At 27.1% G+C, this 11,367-nt stretch overlaps 1 protein-coding gene across 3 annotated transcripts in view; it reads left to right on the top strand.

Moving 5' to 3' along the window:
* The window catches only part of LOC119611696 (probable WRKY transcription factor protein 1), a 67,783-nt gene that overhangs the window by 37,093 nt on the left and 19,323 nt on the right, over window positions 1-11,367 (top strand). The window lies entirely within an intron of this gene.

The following is an 11,367-nucleotide window of genomic DNA, read 5'->3' as shown; positions in this document are numbered from 1 at the left end:
ACATCCAACCAAAAACGAGCATCTTTAATAAGATATCATTGTAGGTGCCGCTGCTCTTTCAAATTAACTACAAAACATCTTTTAAAGGTTGTCGTCGTTCATTTCAAATTGGTTTTTGGTTTTTCTATAAAATGAAATTGAAAGTGTGTTTGTTGTCGTTTTGTGTGTAGGAAATGTCAAATGAAATCAACAACCAACCCAATCGTCATCGTCAGCATCACAATCATCGTCAAACAAATATTTAAAATAGAAAATAATAATTTAAAAATAAACCTGCTTTTAAATATGATGATGACGAATTCTAACTTCTTACACCCTAACAAACAACGATTCATATTCATTATAAAACTTTAAAATTCATTCATTTGTTTTTCAGTTTAATTTGAAAACAGTATTTTTTGTAATAAACTGCTGCGATTCCAACTCATTTGAATCTATAAAAGGCCTGATTTGAAATTTAAATTGGCAAAGTTTGGTTTAATTTTTGTATTTCTTAAAAAAAAATTAACAAAAACAAAAAACTTGTTTCTTATAAATATCATTTATTTACTTTTTTGTTGTAGTTGTTGTTTTTTAGAAGACTTTAAAAATTTAGGTTAAATGCAAGACTAACCCACTAAGGTTTTATTTGCTTCTTTTTTTACACTCAAGTTGTTTAAAGATTTTTTTTGTATATTTTTATAAACAATTTTTTTTTCTTGAGTTCTTTATTTTAAAAGTCACTTGACAAGTGTTCATGGTTTAGTTTTATTGTGGTAATTTGTTGGTATTTTTTTGAAATAATAATGTGAGTATAAATGATCAGAATTTAAAGGAATTGAAAGAATAGGATTTTTGGATATTAAGAACTAGTTACGTCATTGGTTCTTAGGGGTTATATTGTTTAAGATCGGATTTGACGCCAGATATTTGTGTGAAACTGATTTCGTATTGCGCTTAATAAAATCTGTTTATATGGATCACTAGTTCAAGCATCATCACATTCTTGGCTTTTACTCTTGCTATGTAAATATTTTTGCAAAAATGTATGTCAACATTTTTAATATAAAAATTAAAATCTATTAAGACAATAAATTCCTTTATATTTCGCTTATTAAATAAATGATTTGTATATAGACTTTTAGTAAGAACCATCAGGTCTTGTTTTTGTATTCTTCTTCAAGAAAACAAGAATAAATGCAAAACATAGAACAAAAACCCTGCAGTTTTAAGGGAGACAATAGACCCATTTAAGACAGTATTTTTATACCCTACACCACTTTAGTGGGGAGGGTATATTGGATTTGTGCTGATGTTTGTAACATACAGAAATATTCGTCCTAGACCCACCTTAAAGTATACCAATCGGCTAAGAATCGTTTTCTGAGTCGATTAAGCTATGTCCGTCCGTCCGTCCGTCTGGCTGGCTGTCCATGTAAACCTTGTGCGCAAGGTACAGGTCGCAATTTTCAAGATAATTGGATGAAATTTGGCACGCACGTTTTATTTGACCCAAGGACGAAGCCTTATTATTTCATTATTTCACCTAGCCCCCATAGAACAGAACCCCACGAAAAGGGCTTCTGAGCTCATAATTATGCTAAATATACAGATATATCGATAAAATACGGCACAACTAATTTTTATTGAAGTCTTGATGACCCTGCCAAATTTCATAAAGATCGGGCCCCATTTGACCCTAGCTCCCATACAAAGTCCCCTTCAGAAAATTACTTGAATGTCCCAAATTAAAATTCAGCACAATAAAATATTATGTAAATATAAATATATTGAAAAAATTTTACCGGTCTTGGTCCATATTTGCCCCTAGCCCCCATATAAAGCCTCTTTCAGAAAATTAGTTTTTCATCCATAAATTGCTTAAATGTATCGGAACAAGGGAATATTGAAGATAAATGCTTTATTATGAAAAATAAATCACATTTAATATTCATAACTGGTGTAGGGTATCATATGGTCGGCCACGCCCGACTATACTTTCTTACTTGTTTTTTTAAGTATAATTACTTGAATGCTTATTAAACAACTTTTGTAATGATGTTTTTCAATATAAACTACATGTATCTTTCATTAAATTATGTACAAAGTAGTGAATGGTACAACGACTAGCTCTTGGTAAACAATAGAGTAGATACTTTCAGAAATTGTATAATTTTGTATATAGTCCTTATTATAAAATCTTAATTATCTGGCCCCGTAACTTCCCTATGTGATAGTTTCTTATTAAAGCTATTTCACAACTAGCTACTTTACCCACTACTAGGGGTCAATCCTATGTTAATACATATAAATACTTTTAAAATAAATTTGATTTTAATCAAGTAAACAATTAGGAAAAATTTGTATTAATTTGCTTGCCAAATTAGTTTCAAGAACTTCTGGGCCAGTCATTCACGCATACAGTCATAAAAAGTACTTACATATTAACTGTAGCGATGGTGTTTAACTGAAAACACCACAAATCTTGAAACATTTAATATGACAACAAGACATTTGGACAGATGGACGGACGGGCGGACAGACAGACAGACAGACAGACAAGCAGCCACACTCTGGCATTAGTTACAGTTGTTAGACACTAGAGCGTAGTTATTTAATTAAAACCCATTTAACAATTAACTTTGTACTTTGTCTTTTGCACTAGTAGTGTGTGTGTGGATTCTTTTGCAAAGTAAACAGTGTAGAACAGAGATGGAAAATGAGAATTTTTAATATGAAAACAATAATTTTCATATGTATGTATACTTGTTATAAGAACAGACTGAGTATAAAAAACTGTTATACAGAATATGTTTCTTAAGAAAAAAAATGTTATACAAAATATTTTTTTTATTTAAAAACTGTTATATACAAATTTTTTCTATGAAAAATTCTCATATACAAAACATTTTTTGTAAGAAATACTTTTATACACAAAATTTGGAGATTCTGAAGAAAAAAACAGAATATTTTTATAAAAAAAAAAACTAACGAAAAACTATCATACACAAAATTTTTCTATAAAAAACTGTTATACAAAGAATTTTCTATAGTTTTACATAAAATTTTATATAGAAAATAGTATTACACACAAAATATTCTATAGTTAATACTCTTATACAAGAATTTTTCTATAGAAAATATTGTTATACAAAAAAAATTTTAAGAAAACACTGTTATAAACAAAAATTTCTGTAGAAAAAACTGTAATACAAAAAAATTAATCTTTAAAAAATACTGTTATACATAACACTTTCTATACAAAAAGCTGTTATACAAAAGTTTTTAATATAAAATACTGTTATATTTCTATAGAAAATAGGGTTATACACAAAATTTTCAATAGAAAATACTGTTATACACAAAATTTTCAATAGAAAATACTGTTATACACAAAATTTTCTATAGAAAACAATGTTATATACAAAACAATCTATAGAGTATACTGTGAAACCTGTATAAAATACTATGAAAAACCTGTATAAAATACTATGAAAAACCTGTATAAAATACTGTTATACACAAAATTTTCTATAGAAAACTCTGTTATATACAAAACAATCTATAGAGTTTACTGTTATACGAAGTTTTCTATGAAAAACCTGTATAAAATACTGTTATACACAAAATTTTCAGTAGAAAATACTGTTATATAAAAAATATTCTGTAGCAAATACTGTTATACACAAAATTTTCAACAGAAAATGCTGTTGTATACAAAGTTTTCTATGAAAAAACTGTTATTCTAAGGCGAATACTGTATACACAAAATTTCCTATAGAAAATAATGTTAAACATTAAATTTTCTATAGAAAATACTGATATACATACAATTTTCTGTAGAAAATGCAGTTATCCACAAAGTTTTCCATAAAAAAACTGTTATACAAAAAGTTTTCTGTAGAAAATTCTGATGTATACAAAATTTTCTATAGCTAATGCTGTTATACACAAAATATTCTATTGAAAATACTGTTGTACACATTACTTTCTATAGAAAATACGATTAAAAACACAATTTTCTTTAAAAACAACAAATATTCTTTAGAAAATAATGCTTCACTCAAAATTTTCTATAGAAAGCCATTTATACAAAACATTTATACCAAAACTTTTCTTTAGAAAATTCTGTTATACACAATTTTATTATAGAAAATACTGAAAAAACTGTTATACACAAAATTTTTCTATAGAAAATAATGTCAAAATGACTGTTAAGTGGTTCACTCTAGTGACTATGAAATGTTGCAAAAAATAACTTTTCCATTCCTGGGTTAGCTCACTAGTTGAGCAGTTGCAAAAGGGGGGACTGAAGAAGAGAGGAGCATTTAGTTTAAGTCTAATTAAACACACACGAATAAATAATAAAAATAAATAAAACATGTTTTTTTTGTATCTTAGTGCTATTTTTGTTGTTGTTGTTTTTGTATAGTTCTTTTTATGTTTTTATTTTATTTGTTGTTATTTTTGTTGTTGCACTCATATGTTTAAAGAACAAGTATAAGTTTGAGTACATTTGCATTGTGCTCAGTGCACTTTGCATTTTGTGTTTATGATGTCAACTAAACAAAACGTCCTTGATAATTATTTTTTTTGTCTTTTAAGTCTTTTTTTTTTGTCTCCCCTTTAACACTCTTTGTAAGAATTGTATTTTAAGCTTGAGTATATGTTAATTGTTGCAGCATAGAAAAAGAAAATCTAAGTGCAACATTTAACAGGTATAAAGCCCGAGTACAAGTATTAATGTCCGCTGAATGTCCTTGATATTTGTAGCTTTGTTGTTCTCTAAGATGTTTATGTCAATGCTGGTTATATTAGTTTTTTTTTTATAAAAGTAATGTACCATTTTGGTGTCGAATTAAGATCAAGCTCAGATAGAGAGTTTAGTTCTAAGAAAATAAAAATTTCCAGATTTTAAACAATTTTTTTTTTCAAAGTCAAAGTAAATTGTTTATTACATGTCTTAACAACAATATTTAGTAACTAATGTTGTTGCGTAAACTCATTTACGCCTTCTATAGGGGGCAAAAATTACAAAAGTATTACATGAGACTTAGAAATCGCTATAACCATGTTAATGACCACTAAGCGGCTTATGGCTAATAAAAATACACCAAGTTCCTAGTGCTTGATTTACAGTCAATAAACCACCAACACGTACGCACAAGGATAAAGACAATCGTTTTTATTTGCAATACATAAAACTATCAATAATAATTCTTAAATAAATCTTTATGTATAAAGTAAACTAGAAGGAAGGTATAGTCGCTAGATACCCTACAGCAGCTACGAACTATTCTAAAGTCATTAAAGAAATGGCCATAGAAAAACTGTTATACAGAAAATTTGGAAAATAACGAAAATGTTTTAAAGAAAAAAACTTTTATATACAACATTTTCCATGAAGAAATTTTTAAACAGGAATTTTTCAATACCAAATACTTTTATACAAACAATTTTCAATAAATAAAACTGTTGTACAATATTTTTTTATTGAAAAATATGTTATGTCAAAAATTTTATATATAAAATACTGTTATACACAAAAAATACAGTTTTGCACCAAGTATTCTTTAGAAAAAAATTGTTATACACAAAATTTTCTATAGAAAAAACTGTTATACACAAAATTTTCTATAGAAAGAACTGTTATGCATACAATTTTCTATTAAAAAACGGTTATACACAAAATCTTCTATGGAAAATGCTGTTATAGTCAAAATTTTCTATAGAAAATACTGTTATACACAGTTTATATACAGTTTAGCACAAAGTATTTTTAAGAAAAAAACTGTAGTAAAAATTTTGATAGAATAAACTGTTATACACAAAATTTTCTATAGAAAAAATTGTTATAGACAAAATTTTCTATAGAAAATACTGTTATACTCAACATTTTCTATAGAAAATACTGTTATACACAAAATTTTCTATAGAAAAAACGGTTATACAAAATACAGCATAGAAAATACTGTTATACATAAGAATAAACTGTTATAAACAAAATTTTCTATAGAAGAAATTGTTATACGTACAATTTTCTATAGAAAAAACAAAATCTTCTATGGAAAATTCTGTTATACCCAAAATTTCTTATAGAAAATACTGTTATACACAATTTATATACAGTTTAGCACGAAGTATTCTTAAGAAAAAACTGTTATACACAAAATTTTTTATAGAAGAAACTGTTATACACAAAATCTTCTATAGAAAAAAGTGTTACACAAAATAAACAAAATTTTCTTTAAAAAATGCTGTTATAGCCAAAACTTTCTGTAGAAAATACTGTTATACACAAACTTTTCTTTAGAAAAATTTGTTATACATGAAATTTTCTTCAGAAAAAACTGTTATACACAAAATTTTCTATAGAAAGTTATACATAAAATTTTATATAGAATAAACTGTTATACAAAAATGTTTCTAAAAAAAAACTGTTATACAAAAAAATTTTCTACAAAAGTATTGTTTTACACATTTTTTTTTTTACAAAAAATACTGTTCTACACAAAATTTTCTATGGGAAAACCCTTATACACAAACTTTTCTATAGAAAATTCTGTTATATACAAAATGTTCTTTAGAATATACTGTTATACAAAAGTTTTTCTACAAAAAATACTGTTATACACAAAATGTTCTTTAGAAAATACTGTTATACAACAATTTTCAATGTTAAATACTGTTATACACAAAATGATCTGTTGTAAAACTGTTATACACAAAAATACTGTTATACATTAAACGACTATAAAAAATTGTTCTTTAAAAACACATTTCAACACGCAGAATTTTCTATAGAAAGAACTGTTATACACAAAGTTTTCTATAGAATACGTATTTTTTATAACAAAATTTATGTTAGAAAGTATTATATAGAATATTGTTTATATAAAACTATTATACAAAATATTATATAAATAAATTTGTTATAAATAAAATCTTCTGAAGAAAAATTATTAGATTTTCTTAAGATATACTGTTATACATGAAACGTTCTATAGAAAAAAATTTATCATACATTAAGTTTTAATAAAAATATTATAAATAACTCTGTTATACACAAAATTTCATGCAGAAAAAACTATGAGTTTTAAGAAAAACTGTTATACACAAAAAGTTCAATAGAAAAATCTTTTAAGAACATAATTTTAATACAAAAAAACGATTACTTAATATTGTATAGAAATACTGTTATAAACAATTTAAATTAAACTATTATCTATAAAAAGCTTTATAAAAAAATCTGTTATACAGAACATATTCTATAAGAAGTTTTATAAAACTTTTTAAACTAATTTATCTGCATAGAAAGTGATTCTGCTTACGTTTGCTGTAGGGTATAACTACTATTAGAATTTATTTAATTAATTCTTAAATAAATCTTAAACTATTAATAATAAAATAAGTAATCATGTAATGAATTACCACTTCTAAAACATTTCAAATTAAACCATGACATTTATTTCTAACACCTTTTTGAGATAGCAGATAGACAGACAGACAACTAGACAATTGAAGTTTAATGACATTTTTATGGTATAAGATGTTAAACATGATGAAGATGATGTGACCATAATCAGGGCCATAAAGATAGAAATAATGAAGAGAAGTCATTGGTATAATAAGGTTTGACAGTAGTCATAGAACGAATGAGTACCTTGAATATAAATTCTAGTTTTATGAATTTGTATATAAAAAACATTAAAAAGTTGTGTGTTTTTAAGTGCAGTTTGTGACTATTTACATACTTATTTACTGGTATTTAGTTATATTTTTTGTTAATTTTATTAATTATATAATATGTCATATACTATATTTTATGTAAGAATATTAATTTTTTTATGGAAAAAAATTGCATGTTTTTGTTCGTTTTAATCACCGGATGTTTTATGATTTATATTTTTAATTGAATTTTGTTATTAAACAAATCAGATATAATGCCATAATTTTTGCTCAAATGTGTTATACATATAAGAGAAAAAAAATTAATCAAACTGATTTAATATTTAGTTTATAAACTAAACAAGTTTGTGGAGTTTTAATTTAAGGTCTTAAAAATTGTTTGCAAACTTGGTTTATATTAAAACTTTTTAAACCTTTATTCAATTATACTCAAGTTGGGGGTCACTGGGCCAGTGGGGCAACACTGATTTAGTTTATAATCTAAACAAATTAGTGGAGGCTTAATTTAAGGTGTCAGCACTAAGTTTTCAATAGTGGAATGATTTAGATTTTATTAAACTTTAATTAAAGTTTGTTAAAAAGGGGGTCCCTGGTCCAGTGGGACAAAACTGATTTAATATTTAGTTTATAATCTTAACAAGGGAGAGGAGTTTTAATTTAAGGTCTTAAAAATTGTTGCAAACATATTTTAAAAAATTGTTTAGATTTTATTAAACATTTATTAAAAGTTATTCAAGTAGGGGGTCCCTGGGCCAGTGGGGAAAATTTAATTTTATATGATTAAAAGGTTAAAGCTAATTGGTATTATCTACATACCTCTTAGACAATTCTTAAATAATTGATTAAAATATTTTTTTAAACGATTATTTTTTTATTTAAAAATGGGGTATATATGCCACTGGGACTTATCAAAAGCTTTATTAAGGCTCATGGGCATTAATAATAGATCCAACGTAATGTATATCTTCTGCTTTAAAACGATACAGTTCATTTTATCATTATCCTTATTTTAAATATGAGAATACGCGTCTCTGACATAACGATTCAATTTAAGTTTGAAAAAGTCATTGATCTTTGCTATAGTACGATCACCTAAAGCGTTCTATCTGATATCAGCTGCTGAAATCTGACTAGATCATCATAGGGAACCTGTACCGAATGCGATTGATTCATTTTGAAGAGAGCATTGGCAAAAAACTCTCAGAATCGCGAGGCCACATGTTGTAAAACCTATTTGTTTCGATCGATGCCGAACGCGCGCTTACACTCTTTGGGAAACGTTTTACTTCAGAACAGTATTGTTTTAATTTATTCTTGTCAGTTTCGATCGATGCCGAATGTTCTCTCTGAGTTACGTTTGACTTCAGAACGGGGTATTCGAAAGTGGGTTGAATCGTGAACCCAAAAGATAAGAATTTTACCAAACTGAACGAAGAAGACAAAATATATTGAAACAGTCTATGGCGGGAATTGAAACCGCAATATCCAAAATCATAAACTAACAAGAAGTGGGTTTAAGTCCAGATCTTGTCCCGTCCGTCTACTAATCGTTACGATCGATGCCGAACGCCCGCTCTGCCTTTCTCTGGGAAATGATTCCCTTCAGAATACGGTAATCGAAATTGGTTAAATTTATTCTTGGAATAAAGAAATGATCAGTTTCGATCAATGCCGAAAATACTCTCTGAGATACGCTTTACTACAGAACAGGGTATCCAAAGGTGGACGAGAGACAAGAGCCTCTGGCGGGAATTGAACCCGCAACATCTAAAAGAAGAGACTAACAAGAAGTGGTTTTAAGTCCAGATCTTGTCCCGTCCGTCTACTATTCGTTTCGATCAATGCGGAACGCGCGCGCTCTCTCTCTCTCTGGGAGATGATTCACTTCAGAATAGGGTAACCGAAATCGGTTTAATTTATTCTTGCAATAAAAAGATGATCAGTTTCGATCGATGCCGAATGTTCTTTCTAAAATACGTTTGACTTCAGAACTGGGTATCCGGAAGTGGGTTGAATCGTGAACCCAAAAGATGAAAAGTTTACTAAACTAAACAAAGTAGACAAAATCATGCTGTATAGGGACCAGAGTCTCTGGCGGGAATTGAAAATAATAGACTATCAAGAAGTGGTTTTAAGTCAGATCTTGTCCCGTCCGTCTACTATTTGTTTCGATCAATGCCGAGCGCGCTCTCTCTCTCTCTCTCTCTCGGGGAGATGATTCACTTCAGAATACGGTGACCGAAATTACTTTAATTTATTCTTGGAATTCTCTCTGAGATACGTTTGACTTCAGTACAGGGTATTCGAAAGTGGATTGAATCTTGAACCCAAAAGATGAGAAGTTTACTAAGCTGAACGAAGAAGACCAAATCATGCTGTATTGAAACAGAACAGTCTATGGCGGGAATCGAACCCACAATAGCCCAAATAATAAACTAAGTAGCATTTCTATAGATGAATTTACCCTAACCAACAATTTTTAAAAAATATTTAAAATTTCTATCACGTTTCTACTGGTTTCAATTGCAAGTTGAAAAAAAATAAACCTTTTTTTTATTTCAATTTGTTAACAAAAAATACACTTTTTTTCTACAAAAAGAAAAAAATAATTAAAAAATATTAAAATACCACAAAAAATTAATGAAAAAAAAACTAAAGTGAGTGTGAGAGACGCTTTTACGTGGAGAGGCGATAAAATTGACATTCATAATTTTATTTTACGCAATATAAATGAAATTGTTTTCTATAATAAAACGTGATTAAATGTTTAAAAAGATTTTTACACGTTTCAAAAACAAAAAAAAAAAAAAAAAAAAAACAGAAAGCAACAGGTATGAGAGGGACCCCGACAAGTGTCCAAACAACAACCTGTTGTTGTAGGCTGGTAGGTGTATTTGAGTTTAAATATTTAAAATATGACAAAAAAAAAATCATAAATAAATTTATTGGTTTTTCGCTAGGAAACTCAGCATGAAATTTGTTATTGTTGTTGTTGTTAGTAACATATAAAAAAAGTTTATTGCCAAAAGGTAAAAAATTGCGTAAACGAGGAGATTATTTTTGTTTTAAATACTTGAAAAGTAAAACGTTTTTTGTTGGTGTCTCGTTTTTAAACATAAACTGTTGGCTTAATTGAAAAAAACGTCAACAATAAACAAAAAATTATAAAAATAAATTTAAAATTTATTTAAAATAATCCACAAAACTGTTGCAGTTTATTGAACTCAAAAAAAAAAAAAAAGAAACTAATAAAAAGAAAAATTAAAAAAACACAACAACAAAACTCTAGTGTTACTAAAAATTTCAAAAAAGAAAAGAAATATTTTAAAATTTATAGCTTAAAAGTAATAAGAAAACCAATACTCTGGTGGCTTTTAAAATTTTTAAAACATATGACGCTATTTTAACGTTTTCATTAGTAAATAAAAGATAAAATTAACAGACAACGTCCACCGACCAGAAATGCACTTAAAAAAATCCAGCTTTACCAGCCAAGTAACTTGTTTTTTATTTTTATTATTATTATTCCAAACTACTTATTTTAGCTGGCTAATCAATTTTGTTTTAATTTTTAATGTTTTCTCATTTTTGTTAAAAAATGTGAAATATTTATTTAAAAAAAGTTTCCTACTTGCATTTAATAGCAAATAGTTTTTAAAACTTGTCAATATATCCAGCAGTTCGTCAGTGGGTTTTGTA

This window comes from Lucilia sericata, unplaced genomic scaffold (assembly GCF_015586225.1).
Source record: "Lucilia sericata isolate MDLA Ls3-8-SP2 unplaced genomic scaffold, ASM1558622v1 Contig001512F_arrow, whole genome shotgun sequence".
Classification (NCBI taxonomy): Eukaryota; Metazoa; Arthropoda; class Insecta; order Diptera; family Calliphoridae; genus Lucilia; species Lucilia sericata.
This window is presented reverse-complemented; position numbering and strand designations above follow the sequence as displayed.